An 18360-nucleotide genomic window follows, 5' to 3' on the forward strand; every position below is an offset into this window, starting at 1 on the left:
GTCACAACTAATATTATGGTATTTGAAAAAGGTTAATCAATACAAAAACATAGCCTGTAAATGACTGAATGGTTCTTTCTTGACGTGCTCAGTCAAAAGGCTATTATGCTGCATTTTAAGTTGGTGATGAATATTTATTTTAGATTGTTTCCTTTAATTAAGAAAATGGTAGTATGTTTTCACGTGTATGTGAAATTGAATAGCATCAGAGCAATACAATGAATACGAGATAAGCTTTTTTTCATAATTGAGATTTTATTGGATTTTGAGAATCCCTACAGAGACATTGCAGTTTGTATACTATTCTTAACAAACCAAAAATTTAGAAAGTAAGGGCTTGTCATTCTCTTTAAATCTTTTATTATTTTTGAAATAGTGTATATTTTTTTTAACTTGCCTCCTAAGAGCTTTATATTTCACTCATAAAGAGTTCAGCTAGTAAGGAAGAATATAGGCAAGGGCCATAAAAATTATCAAACAAACGAAGTCCCATCTTTAGGATCAGTTGTATACTCGAATTGATCACTTTAACTAGTAAGATGGCATTAAGTGTCAAAGGGATCACATAAATAAGACCAAGTGTCTGCTAATAGTAATAGAATTAAAAAGGAGAGAATGATCCAACATGGGAAGCAGGCCACACAGCAGACTCATAGAATGACAAATACCCTGAACAGCACTCTAGCTCAGAGTCAGCCGTTAAGGCATTCGGATCTGGCTAAAAAGCCCATGAGAGCATTCCAGGCATGGAAAGCTGAGACACTGTGGCAAAAAGTCACCCACATGAAAGATCTCTGGGAGTAAGATCCCAGGAGAAAGGAAGGGCTGTCAGAGCGGTCAGTACCTATCTCTGAAGGAAGGAGAGAACTTCCACTTTGATTATGGCCTTGTCTAAATCATGTTGGAGTTTGTGGACTCAAGAGGCTTCCATAGCCTTGGCAGCTCATGACCAAGAGCCTAGAGTGCTCACTGATGTCAAATATAAGAGTGTCAGTTGTTACATCAACAACAGGTGTCGCTGTGCACGTGCTCCCCATGTAGGACCTGTGTCCTTAAGGTGTTGTACTATGAGAATTAACGGTAAAACTAGTCCTCAAACAGTACTTTCAACTTTGTGTGTCTGTGTGGGTGCAGTCTGTTGAAATCTTTACTTTGTATAGAGTTGATCTTCTGTATGTAAAGATAATTAAAAATGAATCTCAATGAAGAATGGGATGGAAGAGGGAGTAGGAGTTGGGATGGTTTGTGGGTGGGAGGGAGGGTATGGGGGGAAGAATGACTATAATCCAAAAGGTGTGCTTACGAGATTTATATTTATTAAATCAGAGGTTTGTATAAAAATGTCAGCTACGCTCATACACAGTAAATTTTAAAACGATCATGAATTATTAAAATTATAGTAGCATATCATTCTTTTCTCTCTCTCTCTCTCTCTCTTTTTTTTTTTTTTTTTTTTGACAGGCAGAGTGGATAGAGAGAGAGGAGAGAGAAAGGTCTTTCTTTTTGCTGTTGGTTCACCCTCCAGTGGCCGCCACGGCCGTCGCGCTGTGGCCGGTGCATCACGCTGATCCTGATCCGAAGCCAGGAGCCAGGTGCTTCTCCTGGTCTCCCATGCGGGTGCAGGGCCCAAGCACCCGGGCCATCCTCCACTGCACTCCTGGGCCATAGCAGAGAGCTGGCCTGGAAGAGGGGCAACCGGGACAGAATCCGGCGCCCGGACCGGGACTAGAACCCACGGTGTGCTGGCGCCTCAGGTGGAGGATTAGCCTATTGAGCCACGGCACCGGCCAGCATATCATTCTTAAGAATTTGTTTGACAAAGATATAAAAGAAAGTGTGACAAAACTGTATTTGCAGCAATACTGATACACACAGGCATTATTTTCTTTTTTGTATTTTTTGTTGTTTTCTCATTTTTTAAAAGAAAATTTTAGCTCCCATATATAAAGGAGAACATCTAATATTTGTCTTACTGTGTCTGGATAATTTCACTGAGCGTGAAGTCCTTCAGTTGCAACGATTTTGATAGAAATAACAGCGTTTTAATTTTTTTATGGTTCTGTAATATTCAGTTCTACATATATGCATCCAGTTTTGCCAGCACCATTTACTGAATAGATTGTACTTTTTTCCAATGTATAGTCTGGGCACTTTCATGAAAAATCAGTTGGCTCTCCCTGTGTGGATTAATTAATTAATTAATTAATTTTCCATGATCATGCTGCTTTGATTGCTATAGCTTTGTAGTAAGCTTTGAAGTCTGGTATTCTGACATGTCCAAGTTGATTTTTTTATTTTGCTAAGGATCATTTTGGCTGTTATTGATATTTTGTGATTTCTTATGGAATTTAGGATTATTTTCTCATTCTGTAAAAAAAATGTCATTGGTGTTTGATAGGAATTTCATTTAACTTGTAGGTTGCTTTATAGGTATTTTAATTATACTAATTCTTGCAATCCATGAGCAAGTTCTATTTTTTTCCATTTTGGGAGTCCTTGATGATTTATTTCTTCAATGTTTTAGAATTTTCATTGTAGATATCTTTTTACTTATTTGGGTACATTTATTCCTAAATGTTTTATTTTTGTCCCTATTATGTATGGGATTAATGTTTAAATTTCATTTTTGGCAAGTTGGTTATTAGAATATAAAGAAGCTACTGTATTTTGTATGTTGATTATGTAACCTGTGACTTTACTGAATTGGTTTTTCATCTTGAAGCATTTTTTGGTGGAGTGTTTAGATTTTTCCATGCACAACATCATGTATTCTACAATGTTGTTGAATTCAGTTATTGTTAATAGTTGTGTTGAGGAATATTTCATGTTATGAATATAAGAGCATGTCATAGAGGCTTAAAAGTTTACCTGTGGAAAATTTCTCTGTTGTTTCCCATGGGGGAACTGGCAGACTTGTGGACTGACATTGCTGATGAAGTGCATGGGTTCACCCATTGGTTTATCACTGCTTTCTGTGCCCCCCCCCCCGACTCCCAGTGAGACAGTGAGGCTTCTTACAAGGTTGTGTGCTGAGTGTTGCTGTCCGCAGCATATAAGTAACATGATCTCATGGGATCATTTCAGACATTTGTACTTGCACCTGGGTGATGCAGAGTCTTGTGTGCTGTGAGATGGTGAGTCTGGCTGCACCAGATGACTGCCGGCTGCCCCTCACATGCTGCCAGGCACCACCCAGGACATGTAAGAAAGTAGTTGCCTCCTCTGCAACTGTCTCAGATGGTGAAGTGCCGTATCTCAGACACCAAGGAAGTCCACATAGAGGTACACACCTTGCTGTGGATGGAGACACAAAGCCTGCTCAAAGACTGGACAGGGACGCATTGAGAAGGGCAACCTTGCCGTGTTCCTGACAGGAAGTAGTCTATAAATCACCGGGCAACAGAGTTGGCAGCTGGCAGCTCTCACGGAACTACATCAAGATCCTGTCCGACTTGTCTGGAAAGCACAAACAGATGGCGTCATGTTTGCACAGAGGGTGACCATAAACTGTCCCTTTTTCTACTGCAGTGGGTGTCCAGAGCATGTTAAACACCACACTACAGAAGGAGCCTCTATATTTCCGTGTATGGCGTACAATTAAGAAAAAAAGAGAGCTACTGAGGCTGTTAGGCATTCTTCAGCGACTATGTGCAGCCCCCACTCCTGAATGGCAAAGCTGCCCGTAGGACAGTCCCATACAAGGTACCTTGGACCCAGTGGAATTATTCATTCACTTACTTAAGCGTTATTCATTGTTTCATTGAAAGACAAGAAGACAAATTTCCCATTGGCTGGATCACTCCACTTGAGTGGCAAGGGCCCAAATATCTGAGCCATCCTCTGTTGTTTCCCAGGGTATGCATAAGCAGGAACCTGGATTTGAATGCACGACCAGGTGTTGATCCTCTGTAATTACTCTGTAATGGGATGCTGGCACCAAAGATGATGTCTTTAATTGCCATGCCAAATACAATGTATTGATGCGTTTATATTCTAATTTATTAGAATGGCAGTGTGAGATAGAGAAAAATGTTTCCATCTGTTGGCCTCAACCCTGGAGCCTGCAAACATTATGGAAGGGCTAGGCCAAAGTCGGAAGCCAAGAGCTCCATCCACTTCTCTCACGGGGGTGGAGGAGACCTAAGTATCTGACCCAATGCCTGCTACCCATCAGAGTGTACATTAGCAGGAAACTGGACTGCAAGAAGATTGTACGGAAATCCAGGCACTCTGATATGGGGCGTTGATAACCCAAATGGCATCTTAACAACTCTGTCTCAGTTCCTTGGCTATTGTTATATTGTAATGATTTTTTATTTGGAAAAAAAAAAAAAAACATTACGGAGGGAGAGATCGGGATATTGTCCAATCCACTACCTCGCTCTCCAAATGGCTGCATCAGCTACAGATTAGCCAAGGTGAAGCCAGGAGCAGGAACTCCATCTTCTTCTCCTACATGGGTTGCAGAGGCCTGAGATCTTCAGACAGGATCCACTGTCTTTCCTTGCACCTTAGGAGGAAGCTGGAGTGGAAGCACAGCAGCCGGGGCATGACCCAGCACTACAATATGAAATGGAAGCTTTGTTAGCTGACGCCCTACCTGCAGTTCCACAACGTCAGCATTCCCGTCGTTATTTGTAAGAGCGGTCCCACCACAGGACCAAGCAAAATTTCTGGCCCTGTTGGCGTCCACTTCAGAAGTTCATCAAGCTATGCAAACGCTACGCACCCTGGGAAATAGCAAGGTGGACACGTAGAGTGTTCACAGCCAGAGTTTCCTTCAACATCTCCCTGCAGTCCAGTGCTATGTAATCGAATGTGGTGCTCTCTGACTTGCTCTGATCCATTGTGCAGATGATGGGACCTATTCTGAGCATCAACAACAAAGTCAGTGGCTTTGCAGGCTGCACTGCTGCCTACTGGCTCACTTCAGGCAAGTCTCATGAGTTTCTCCAGACCCTCTGGACACCACGGATGCCTTCTAGACAGAAGACCACCAGAGATTCAACAATGGTAGGCTTCTTCTGCACACGAAGGTAAGCTGTCATCACCAGGCAACTTTATGGATGGCAACCACCGTGTAGTAGGGTCACATTATAGAGCCTTGTGGATCATTGGGCACTAACTCCTACGGCATTGTGATCTTTCCCAGTAGAGTGCATCTGCCCAGCAATATTCATTGACAGACTATGGAGAGGACATGCCCTTGGGTCGACTGCCATGGCCATCATTAAGACAGGACCCAGCCTCTTCCCATGAGTCCTTGTGTTGCTTCTGCCCACTGCTCAGCTGTCATTTCTGTTCCTTGGTATGGACAGCCTAACACTTCTGTTCTTCACCTAGATCAAGCCCAAGTCTTTTGTACTGATGTGGCATGCTTGCCTAGAGCCTGGACATTTACCACACACCTCCCTATATTGTCAGCACCCTAAAATAGCCACTCAGGCAAGACAAGTGGGGAATTGGCATAGCTGTCCCTGACGTAGTAGAAGTATTGTCTGAAATACGCTGAGTCATCTATTAACCCACTCATCAAGCACCTTCTCAAAGCTGGAGGATAGGATTGGAGGCATCCTGCAGATTACCACGACCTCAAGAAGGTCATGCCTCGCTTTGAATTCACCTTACTTGACATTACCAGGCTGCCCCTGAGAATTTTGCCATTATTGGTGTGGCAAGCATTTTATTGTGTCCGGTGGAGATTTGGGGCCATTTACTTTTTAACTTGAAGGCCAACACTGCACCTTTCTGAGACTTCTGTGGGCTGCCTCTGGTCCCCCAGGGCTCGTGGTCTGTGTTAACAGGCTCTGGCTGGCCTTCAGTTGTCATCTAGCATCCACCTGTGACACTATGTTGAGGACGTTGTTTCAACTGATAATCAAGAGGAGGAGGACAAATGGGCCTCAAACATCAGCATCTGACGCCTTGTGCCAGTCAGTGCGGACCTTAGTCCCATAGGAGGTGAGAGCTTGCAACCTCAAATTTTTGGTGTACGTTTTGAAAAAGGAATTCAGAAAAATTCCTCAGGAAATCCCCATATAACTCCTTCTCCTCAGTGACTCGGTTTCAACCAAGGAAGCCCAGCACATTTTCACTTTGTGATAACACCAACATCCTCACCTCTAGTGAACCCTAAGACCCACCTATCTCACCAGTCACCCACAAGCATGCACCTTGGCGGATAGTTTGTGGTTCTGAGGCTCACATGGGTAAAGGACTTGAACTTAGCTGTGAGCTTTTAGTGACACTATTGTTTGACTCACAGAGAGTTTGGACTACCTCACTCAGCATCATGAGCTGTGTCCTGGCCTCCAGCCACTGGGAATCTCTAGTTAGATGGAAGTGGGCAGAACGTGTGATCATCCTACTGGTCCTTGAGCAGCCCACCCTCACTCAAGGCCATCTTGAAATTCACATGTCCACCAATTCTTGGGACATCACCAATTGCTAGTGGCCTTTGTGTGGCCTCAAACTGGATAGTCCATACCCTTACATTGGAGTACCCCCTTTGGTGGGACACTGTTGATATCTGTGCTATGGGCCTAACCTCACTGACCAACTCTCAGCTATTTTGATTGCCAAAATTCTACTGCCTTTTAATGTAGCAAAACCGCACTATGTATTATCTGCATCCTTGCTTTCATAGTGGAGTCTCCCTGGCTTATATTATTTGGGACATCATAGGCCTGTCGACTTGGATTTCAGCTTGTAGCTTTCCTATTGTATCCAAGTCAGTTGTGGAAGTCCCCAAGGAATGCCTGCTGTGTAGACAAAACTGTCATTCCTCTTTGTTGCACGGTTGCACTTGGAGTGGTGATTATTCACATGCTACCTGGCAAGTGGATTTTATTGACCTGCTGTAGCAAATGGCACGTGCTTCCTGTTATGTAAGCCAACACCAGACTTCTCCTTGCTGCTTTCTTCATGGCTGAAAATGTCATCAGAGTCTAAGTACGTCATCCCTGGTGCATTACACATGGGACCAAAAGTATCTGAAATACTTAGTTCCTGTCCATTTGGTGTATACACAGCGATGGAGTTTCTAGTTCACGTGAAGGTTATGTTTTTTTTTTTTTTTAATTTTGAAGTTAACAATAATTGTACCTACTTAAGGGCTGCTGTATGATGTTTTGGTACATGTCTGTAATGTGTCCTGATTAAAAATGGGGTGATCAGTATTTCCCTTTGTTTCTCAGTACTTATGATTGAAGTCTTGGGATTTCTTCTGTATGTTCATACAACACATACTCCGTTATTGTGAGCTATCCTCTCCATTATTCTGTGTAACATTAGGAAGTTATTTCTTTGATCTTACTCTGACTTGGTACCCATCATCCAAACTCCTTGCATTTTCCCTCCAACCTCTTACATCCTTTATTAATTATTATATATTCAGATTGGTGTATTTTAAAGATTTATTTATTTTTATTTGAAAGGCAGAGCTGCAGAGAGAGGGAGAGACAGAGAGATGTTTTCCTTCTGCTCCTTCACTACCCAAATGGCTGCAACAGCTGCAGCAGAGCAAATTCAAAGCCAGGAGCCAGGAGCTTTTTGTGGGTCTCCCAAAGTGGATGTAGGGGCCCAAGCACTAGGGCCACCTTCCATTGCTTTCTCAACCCATAACCAGAGAGCTGGTTCAGAAGAGGAGCAGCAGGGGTAAGAACCGGTGCCCACATGGGATTCTGGCACCACAGGCAGAGCCTTAACCTACCGTGCCACAGCACTGGCCCCCGATATTTTTTAGCTTGTGTTTGTGAGGGAGTGGGTACAGTTTTTGTCTTTCTGTGTCTGGATTGTTTTCACTTACTTCCAGTTCCATACTTCTTGCTTCAAGTGACAGGACTTCATTCTTTTCAAATGGCTGGATAGTATTCCATTTTGCATATATACAACAAACTCCTGACCACTTCGTCTGATGAACTCTCCGCTCATTTTGTTTGCCAAGATACTATTCCCTTTTAGTGAGACAGAAATGCAGTCTACTTTATCTGCATCCTTGCCCTCCTAGTGGGGACTGTGGTATGAGAATGAGTTTCTGCTCCCGAGCATATCTGATTTGGGGACATCTTATGCCTGTCAATTTGGAGTTCTGATTGTGGTTTTCCTATTCCATCCAACCCAGTTGGAAAAGTCCCCCAGGAATGTCTGCTTTGCAGACAAAACTTAAATCATTCCTTTTTCTCCCACGGTGGCATTTGGAGAAGTGGTTACTCTCACATGCCGTTTGGCAGGTGGGTTTTATTGGTCTGCTGTTTCAAGAGGCAAGTGATTATCGTTGTTGATGGGCACACCAGATGCTCCTTGCTTTTTCCTTCATGGCTGAAAATGTGCTTCAAACATGGGACTGTAGATGTATGAACTGCTCCCTGGTGCTTCAGACACGGAGCTATAGATACACAGAACTACTTACACTTAGTTCCTTTCTGTGGGACATGTACCCAGTGGTGGTGTTGCTGGTGCACGGTATGGTTCTGTTTTCTGAAAATTTTGACATTAGCAATAATTTCACATACCTAGGGTCTACAGGATGATGTCTCGGTGCATGTCTGCACTGTGTCCTGTTGAAAAATGGGATAATCAGCATTTCCCTTTCTTTGTCACTATTTTATGACAGAAGGCCTGGAATTTCTTCTGTGTGTTCATGTAACATATACTAGGTTATTGTGAGCTAGTCTCCTCACTGTGCTGTGTAACGATAGGAACTTATTCCATTGATCCGACTCTGATATTGTGCCCCTCGTCGAAGCTCCCTTCATCCGCCGCAGTGCCTGCCATCCTTTATTCATCATTATGCAGTCAGGTTCTTAGCTTGCGTATGTGAAGCCGTGCACGTGTTATTTGTCTTTCTGTGTCTGGCCTTTTTCACTTAACATGATATCCTCCAGTTGCATACATTTTGCTGCAAAGGACAGGATTTCATTTTTAAATGGCTGAATAGTATTCCATTTGGTAGATACACAACAAATTCTTGATCTCTTTATCAGATGATGGATTCGTTGGTTGATTCCATAATTTGGCCGTTGTTAACAGTGCTGCAGTAATCATGGTGGAGCAGGTGTCTCTTAGATCCAGTGATTTCATGTCTTTTGGATGTATACAGAGTATTGAGATTGTCGAGTCATATGGCAGTGCTATTCTTAGTTTTTAAGAGATCTCCACGGTGTTTTCCTCAGTGCTTGTACTCATTTGGATTCCCACACTCAGTATAGGAGAGTTCTCCTTTCTCCATATCCTTGCTAGAATTTTTTACTTTTTCTTTTTGATAGGCATTCTAGCGTTATGAGGTGATATCTTTTTGGGGTTTTGATTTGCATTTCTTCTTTAAAAAAAAAAAAAAGATTTACTTGAGAGGCAGAGTTACAGACAGAGAGGTAGGCACACAAAGGTCTTCCATACACTGGTTCAGTCCCCAGATGGCCACATTGGTGAGAGCTGAGCCCATCCAAAACCAGGAGCCAGGAGCTTCTTCCCAGGTGGTTGCAGGGACCCAAGCACTTTGGCCATCTTCCACTGCTTTCCAAGGCCATATGCAGAGAGCTGGATCAGAAGAACAGCCAGGACATGAACCAGTGCCCACATGGAACGCCAGCCCTGTGGGCGTAGGCTTAGCCTAGAATGCTGCAGTGTGGGCCCCTATTTTCATTTCTCTGATGGCTCGTAATAGTTTTTTTCATATATTTGTTGGTCATTTCCTTTTTTTTTTTCTTTTGAGAATTGTCTTTTTAGGCCCCTTGTGCCCATTTCTTAACTGTATTGGATGCTTGATTTTGAATTGTTGAGTTCCTGATATTCTGGCTATTAATCCTTTGTTGGATAAGTAAGTAGTTTGCAAGTATTTTATCCCTTTCCATTGGTGGTTTATTCACTCTGTTACTGTTTTCTTTGCTGTACAGAAGCTTCAGAGTTTGATCTAGTTTTACTTTTGCTACCTGAACTTCTGGGGTTTTAAACAAAAAGTCATTGCCTCTGCCTCTTTTAAGAGGTGTCTCCCTATGTTGTATTCTAGCAATTTCGTATTTTCGGGTCTTTGATCCATCTGAGTTGATTTTTATATGTTGTGAAAGACAGGCATTTAATTTCATTCTTCTATATATGTCTATCTAGTATTGTCAGCACCACTTATTGAAAAGACTTCGGGATTTTCATCAAAAAATCAGGTAGCTGTTATGTATGTTTGTATTTATATATTTTTTTCTCTTTTCATTGATCTTTGTATCTATTTTCATGCCAGTTTCATCCTATTTTAGTTGCTATAACTTTGTGAAATCAAGTATTGTTACGCCCCCAGGTGTGTATAGGATCACTTTGACTTCTCTGGGCCTTCTCTGGTTCCATATGAATGTTAGAAGCTTTTTTTCTGACGGTTTAAAGAATGTCATTGGTATTTGGATAGGACTTGCATTGAATCTGTAGATTTCCTAGGGAATATGAAGATTTAAATGTTAATTCTTCTAATTCATGAACAGGGGATGTCTTCACATTTTCATGTGTCTGACGATTTATTTCAGCAGTGCTTTATAATTTTATTGTGATCTTTCACTTATTTGGTTGTATTTATTACTAAATATTTAATTTTTGTAGCTATTATAAATTTAGGTTTCTTTTTTCCTGTTTCCTATTTTTTATTTAAAATATACAAATTTCATATACTTCATATATAGAGGTTCAGGAAGATGGTGATACTTTCCATTCAACTCTCCATCCCACCTCCACCCTCCTTCCTTTTCCCTCTCCTCTTCCCATGCTTACTTTTTACAAAGATCTTAAACTAACCTTTTCAGAGGATCATTATTGGTGTGTAAGAATGCAACTTTTTTTTTTTAACATTGATTTGGTATCCTGTGACTTATTGGTTTATCACTTCCAACATATTTTGACTGCGGTGTTTTAAGTTTTTCCGTCTAAAATCAGGTCTTCTGAAAAAACAGGTATTTTGATTTCCTCCTTCCCAATTTTCATCCTTTATTTCTTTACTTTACCTGAGTACTCTGGTGAGTACTTGAGATACTGTATTGACTAAGAATGGTCTATGTGGAGTTCTTATCTTGCTCCAAAACTCTGGTGAAATATTTTCAGCTTTTTCCCATTCAGTATGATACTGGCTATTGTTTATCATTTAGCTTTGATAATTTTGAGCTATATTTCTCCTGTACCTTGTTAGTAGAATTTTTTTTTATCATTAAGGGATTTTGACGGGAGCATTCCCTGAATCTTTTGAGATGTTCATTTATTTTTTGTTGTTCGTTCTGCTGATGTGATTTCATTGATTATTTTTTATAGATGTTGAACCACACTTGCATTCCTGTGATAAAACATACTTCGTCACATTACATGTTATGTGTTTGTATATATGCATATATCATACATATGTGTATATATGTATATATCATACATATGTGTATATATATATATATATCATACGTGTGTGTGTGTGTGTGTATATGGTATCTTTTTGATGCATTGTTGCATTCATCACGTTTGCAAAGACTCACAGCCTAGAAAGTGGTTGAAATAAGAAAGCTTGAAATCACTACCCATGCTTTTTCAATCCCAGAAAATCCAAAACATTTTCCCTAGGCCACAGAGTGACAGACTATACTAAAGAAAATATTCAAAACCTAATTCCAGGGACTGGCACCGTGGTGTAGTAGGCTAAACCTCCACGTGCAGCACTGACATCCCATATGGGTACCAGTGCATGTCCTTCCTACTCCTATTCCAATCGAGCTCTCTGCTATGGCCTGGGAAAGCAGTAGAAGATGGCCCAAGTGCTTGAGCCCCTGCACCCATGTGGGAGACCCGGAGGAAGCTCCTGGATCCTGGATTCAATTCGGCCCACCTTTGGCAGTTGTGGCCATTTGGGGAGGGAAGCAGTGGATTTAAAACCTTTCTCTCTGTCTTTCCCACTCTTTGTCTATAACTCTCTCAATTAACTACATAAATCTCCCCCCCCACCAAAAAAAAAAAAAAAAACTGCTTCCAATGACAGTAAACTTTTCTGTATAGATAGAACAATGTGAAATTCCTTCTGTATGGATAAGAATAAGTTGCATGGTCTAGTTTTGTATTCATTCAATAAATGTTTGTTCATATATTTCAAACTGAACCATTAAAAATTCATAAATTGGGAATTTAAGTCAAATGAATACAGTCTCATATAAATTTCAGCCTGTCAATGGACTTCCTTGGATGCTGGAGACTGCCCCTCTGCACCTGGATTCTGGAATCCTTCGGGCGGGCACCCGTCCTTCTCTTCTCTGACTTCTCTTTCTATTTACACTCCCCAGATCATTGAGATGATAAATAGCATAGGACTCAGGGGAGATTCTCTATCTCTCTGAATTTCAGATGTCTCATCTGTAGAATTATTTTTAAGTTTTTTTTTTTTTTAAGGTGGAAGTAATTTAAAGTATAATACCATGATGTACACACTAGGTGCTCCAGAAATTAAAAAAAGTATGTTTACCTCAGGAAAATAAAATTAGGTTTAACTAGGAAACTGAAGGTCAAAGAAGGAAAACAAATCATCACTGAACAACAGAACAGCCATTGTAGTTTTTTTGTTTATAAGCTGGGTCCCCTTTTTGTTTTTGAAATCCTTCTTGTGATTCAGCTGACCTTTCCTTTTTTTATTTTAAGGGTTTTATTTTATTTTCAGTTAGTCTTAACAGATTCAATATAGTTCATAGATACAGTTCTTGGGAATAATAGAGGAAGGAGGAGAATGGGTGGGAGAGTGGATGGGAAGAAGGGTAGGGTGGGAGGTATCACTATGTTCCTAAATTTGTATGTGTGAAATACATGAATTTTGTTTACTTTAAATGAAATCTAATGAAAATGTTAAGTGAACAAATGTCATGTATTTAATATATATGCAGACTTAGGAGCATAGTAATGTTTCTTCCTGGTCTCCCACATGGTGGGCATAGGGGCCAAAAAACCTGGGCCATTCCCTTCTGCTTTCCAAGGCACATTAGGAAGGAGCTGGATCAGAAGTGGAACAACTGCTACTCGAACCAGCACTCATATGGGGTGCCAGTGCTGCAAGTGGCAGCTTAACTCCCTACACCACAAAGCCAGGCCCAGTTCCCCTTTCATAGCAGCTGTCACAGTTAGAATTTTACATTTTTAGTGGGGTGATTGCATGAATAACCATCTCCGGTGCTCTTCTCTAGCATCAGGGTGTTCATAATGCACCCGTCATCCAGTATTTTGTGTGGTATGAACACTGTGAGTTTTTTAAGAAAGATTTTGTTTAATGAATACAAATTTCATAGGTACATCTTTAGGAATATAGCAGTTCTTGCCCCCATACCCACCCTCCCACCCCCCAGTCTCATCCCACCTCCTGCTACCTCGCCCATGCCATTCTTCATTAATGCTAACTTTTACTTATCTTTATATACAGAAGCCCAACTCTATATTAAGTAAAGATTTCAACAGTTTACCCTAATGCACACACACGAAGTATAAAGTACTGTTTGAAGACAAGTTTTACAGTTAATTCTCATAGTACAACTCATTAAGGACAGAGGTCCTACATGGGAGTAAGTGCACAGTGACTCCTGTAATGTTGATTTAACAGTTGACACTCGTATTGATGACATCAGTAATCACCCGAGGCTCTTGACATGAGCTGCCAAGGCTATGGAGGCATTTTGAGTCCACAAACTCTGGCAGTATTTAGACAAGGCCATAAGCAAAGTGGAAGTTCTCTCCTCCCTTCAAAGAAAAGCTCATCCTTCTTTGATGGCCTCTTCTTTACCCTGGAACCTCATTCACAGACATCCTTCATGGTGATCATTTTTTTTTTGCTACAGTATCTTGGTTTTCCATGCCTGAAATGCTCTCATGGGCCTTTCAGTCAGATCCAAATGCCTTAAGGGCTGATTCTGAGGTCAGAGTGCTGTTTAGGGCATTTGTCATTATGTGAGTCTGCTGTGTGGACTACTTTCCATGTTGGATCATTCTCTCCTTTTTAATTCTCTCTATTGTCATTAGCAGACACTTGGTCTTGTTTATGTGATTCCTTTGACACTTCATCCTATCTATATGATCAGTTACACACCTAATATGATCACTTTGATTAGTAAGGTGGCATTAGTACCACCCAGCTTCATGTGATTTGGAGTCCCATGGCAAGTTTTTAGCTTTACCCTCAGGGGTAAGTCCATGGGAACTTTTTGCTGAACTGTACATCTCTTCTCTTTCTTATTCCATTTCTTATTTTTTTTTAACTGGGATCTATTTTCAAATGGATTTAAACATCTATGATTAATTCTATGTTAAGTAAAGAGCTCAACCAGTGGCATTAAGTAGAAAAAGAGCATAGTGAAAACAATAAAAGCATAAACTGTTTCTCGACAGTCAAGACAAGGGCTGTTCAAGTCATTGCTTCTCTTAGTGTCAATTTCACTTCTAGAGGTTTCCTTTTAGGTGTCCTGTAAGTTGTCACAGATCAGGGAGAAAGTGATATTTGTCCCTTTGGGACTGGCTTATTTCACTAAGTATGGTGTTCTCAAGATTCCTCCATTTTGTTTCAAATGATGGGATTTTTTTTTTTACCGCAATGTAGTATTCCATAGAGTACATATCCCTTAATTTCTCTATGCAGTTTTCCATTGATTGGCATTTAGGTTAATTCCATGTCTTAGCTATTGTGAATTGAGCTGCAATAAACATGGAGGTACAGATAGCTCTTTTGTGTGATGATTTCATTTCTCTTTGGTAACTTACAAGGAGTGGGATGGCTGGGTCATATGGTAGGAATATATTCAGACTTCTGAGGTTTCTCCAAAGTGTCTTCTATAGTGGTTTTCACCAGTTTGCATTCCCACCAACAGTGGATTAGGGTACCTTTTCCCCTACATCCTCACCAGCATTTCTTGTATGCTGATTTCTGTATGTGAGCCATTCTAACCGGGGTGAGGCAAAACCTCATTGTGGTTTTGATTTGCAGTTCCCTGATGGTTAGTGATCCTAAACATTTTTTCATGTGTCTGTTAGCCATTTGGATTTCCTCTTTTGCAAAATGTTTGTTTAAGTCCTTGGCCCATCTCTTAACTGGGTTGTTTTTTGTTGTTACGGAGTTTCTTGATCTCTTTGTAGATTCTGGTTATTAATCCTTCTTAAGTCATATAGTTTGCAGATAATTTCTCCCATTCCTTTGGTTGCCTCTACACTTTCCTGACTGTTTCTTTCGCCATACAGAAAGTTCTCAATTTGAAGTAATCTCATGTTTAATTTTGGCTTTGACTGCATGCACCTCTGGGGTATTTTCCAAGTACTCTTTGCTTGTGCCAATGTCTTGCAGGGTTTTTCCACTGTTCTCTAATAATTTGATGGTGTTGGGTCATAGATTTACATCTCCAATCCATGTTGAGTGGATTTTTGAGTAGGGGGATAAGGTAGGGGCCTTGCTTCATACTTCTGTGTATGGAAGTCGAGTTTTTCCAGCACCATTTCAGGAAGAGACTGTCCTTGCTCCTGGGATTGGTTTTTTGGCTCCTTCATCAAATATAAATTGGTTGTAGATGTGTAGATTGATTTCTGGTGTGTCTAGTCTGTGTGTTTCATTGTTCTATCCATCTGTTTTTGTACCAGTACCAGACTATTTTGATTATAACTGCCTTGGAGTATGTCTGGAAAACTGGTATCGTGCTGCCTCTGGCTTTATTTTTGTTGTATAAGCTGACTTGAGCTATTCGAGGTCTCCTGTGTCTTCATATGCATTTCAGCATCATTTTTCTAGATCTGAGAAGATTGTCTTTGGTGTTTTGATCAGTATTGCATTGAATTTTTAAATTGATTTCAGAAGAATGGACATTTTGATGATATTGCCTCTACCAAACCATGAACATGGAAGGTTTTTCCATTTTTTGGCATCTTCTCCTATTTCTTTCTGTAATGTTTTGTTATTCTCATTGGAGAGATCTGTGACATCCTTGCTTATATTTATTCCAAAGTATTTGACTTTTTGTAGCTATTATGAATGGGTTCGATCTTAGAAGTTCTTTCTCAGCTGGCATTGTTTGTGTATACAAAGGCTGTTGGTTTTTGTGTGTTGAATTTATATCCTGCTACTTTACCAAACTCTCCTATAAGTTCCAGTAGAGTCTTGGTGGCATTTTTTTGAATCCCCTACGTATAGAATCATGTCATCTGTAGCTAGGAAATTTTGATTTCCTCTTTTCTAATTGGTATCCGTTTGATTTCTTTTTCTTGCCGTAAGGCTCTGGCTGAAACTTCCAGGACTATATTGAGTAGCAGTGGTGAGAGTGGCCATCCCTGTCTGGTACTGTATCTCAGTGGGAATGCTTCCAAGTTTTGCCCAATTTGCTTAGAGTTTTCGTCATGAATGGCTGTTGTATTTTATCAGATGCTTTCTCTGCATCTACTGAGATAGTCATACGGTTTTTGTCAGCATTTTTCTAATGTGATGTATCACATGGATTGATTTGTGAATGTTAAGCCATCCCTGCATACCAGGGATAAATCCCAGTTGGTCTGGGTGAGTGATCTTTCTGATGTTGGATTCAATTGGCTAGAAGTTGTTGAGGATTTTTGCATGTATGTTTTTCAGGGAAATTGGCCTGTAATTCTCTTTCTCTGTTGCATCTTTTTCAGGTTTAGGAATTAAGGTGGTGCTGGTTTTGTAGAATGAATTTGGGAGGATTCCCTCTCAACTGTTTTGAATAGCTTCAGAAGAATTGCAGTGAATTCTTCTTTAAATGTCTGGTAGAATTCAGCAGTGCAGCCATCCAGTCCTGGGTTTTTCTTTGTGGGGAGGGCCTTTATTAATGATTCAACTTCTGTCTTGGTTACGAGTCTGTTTAAGTTTCCTATGTCTTCATGCCTCAATTTAGGTAGCTTATATGTGTCTAGGAATTTCTTCTACATTTCCCAGTTTGTTGGTATACAGCTCTTTGTAGTCATTTCTGAGGATTTTGTTTATTTCTGTGGTGTGTGTTGTCCATTTCCTTTTTCATCTCTAATTTTATTGAATTGGGTCTTTTTTTTTGGTTAGTTGGGCAATGGTGTGTCAGTTTTGTTTATTTATTTTTTTTTAAAGAAATTAGCTCTTCGTTTTGCTGATCTTTTATATTTTTTAATTCAATTTTGTTGATTTCTCCTCTAATTTTTTTCTTGTTTCCTACTAGTTTTGGGTTTGGTTTACTGTTGTTTTTTCCAGATCCTTGAGATGCACGTAGCTCATTTATTTGGTGCTTTTCCAGTTTTGTGATTTCGGCAGCTATTGCTATAAACTTTGTTTTTAACACTGCTTTGCTATATCCCATAAGTTTTGATATGTTATGTTGTCTTCCTTTGTTTCCAGAAATTTTTTGATTTCTCTGTTGACTTGTTGTTTGACCCACTGTTCATTCAGGAGCATGTTGTTCAGTCTCCATGTTTGTATATGCTCTAGAGATTCCTGAATTGCTGATTTCCAGCTTCATTCCATTGTGGTCTTAGAAGACGCATGGTATGATTTTGATTTTTTTGGAATTTGCTAAAACTTCCTTTATGGCCTCATATGTGGTCAGTCCTAGAGAAAGTTTCATGCACTGCTGATAAGAATGTGTATTCTGCGACTGTAGGGCGAAAAGTTTTCTAGATCTCTGTTAGGTCCATTTGGTGTATAGCGTCGATTAAATCTGCTCTTCTCCTGTTGATGTTCTTTCTGGTTGATCTGTCCATTGCTTAAAGTGGAGTAGTGAAGTTCCCCATTACTATTGCACTGGAGTCTAAGTCTCCCTTTAAATCCTTTAACATTTCTTTTAAATAGCCAGTTGCCCTGTGATTAGGTGCATATATATTTATAGTAGTTACATGTTCCTGTTGAATTGATCCCCTAATCATTACATAGTGCCCCCCCTTAAAGATTTATTTATTTGATAAAAGATCTGTCTGCACTTCAGTGTTTATTGCAGCTCAATTCACAATAGCTAAAACATGGAATCATCCTAAATGCCCATCAACAGTAGACTGGCTAAAGAAATATGGAATATGTACTCTATAGAATACTATACAGCAGTAAAAAATGAAATTTGGTCATTTGAAACAGAATGGAGGAATCTGGAAAACACCATACATAGTGAAATAAGCCAGTCCCAAAGGGACAAATATCATATGCTCTCCCTGATCAGTGACAACTAACTTAGCATCTAAAAGGAAATCTGTAGAAGTGAAATGGACACTATGAGAAACAATGACTCGATCAGTGCTTGTCCTGACTGTCAAGGAAAAACTTACTGTTTTATTCCCTTTAGTATTTTTTTTTCTACTTAATACTATTGGTTGAACTCTTTCATTTACACACAAATATTCTTAGGTGTTTAAATTTAACTGAAAAGTGATCCC

The 18360-nt window shown here is 40.2% G+C and overlaps 2 protein-coding genes across 2 annotated transcripts in view; both read left to right on the top strand.

Annotated features, from left to right (window-relative positions):
- Positions 1 to 18360, top strand: part of LOC149124858 (uncharacterized) — a 37122-nt gene that overhangs the window by 13951 nt on the left and 4811 nt on the right. The window lies entirely within an intron of this gene.
- LOC138843586 (rho GTPase-activating protein 20) overlaps positions 1424 to 18360 on the top strand; it is a 92222-nt gene continuing 75285 nt past the window's right edge. The window contains exon 1 of the mRNA XM_089302059.1: positions 1424 to 5036. The gene's annotated coding sequence lies outside the window, so the exon portion shown is untranslated. The remainder of the gene's footprint in view (positions 5037 to 18360) is intronic.

Source organism: Oryctolagus cuniculus, chromosome 8 (genome assembly GCF_051225735.1).
Source record: "Oryctolagus cuniculus isolate XC-2025 breed Fujian yellow rabbit chromosome 8, ASM5122573v1, whole genome shotgun sequence".
Lineage (NCBI taxonomy): Eukaryota > Metazoa > Chordata > Mammalia > Lagomorpha > Leporidae > Oryctolagus > Oryctolagus cuniculus.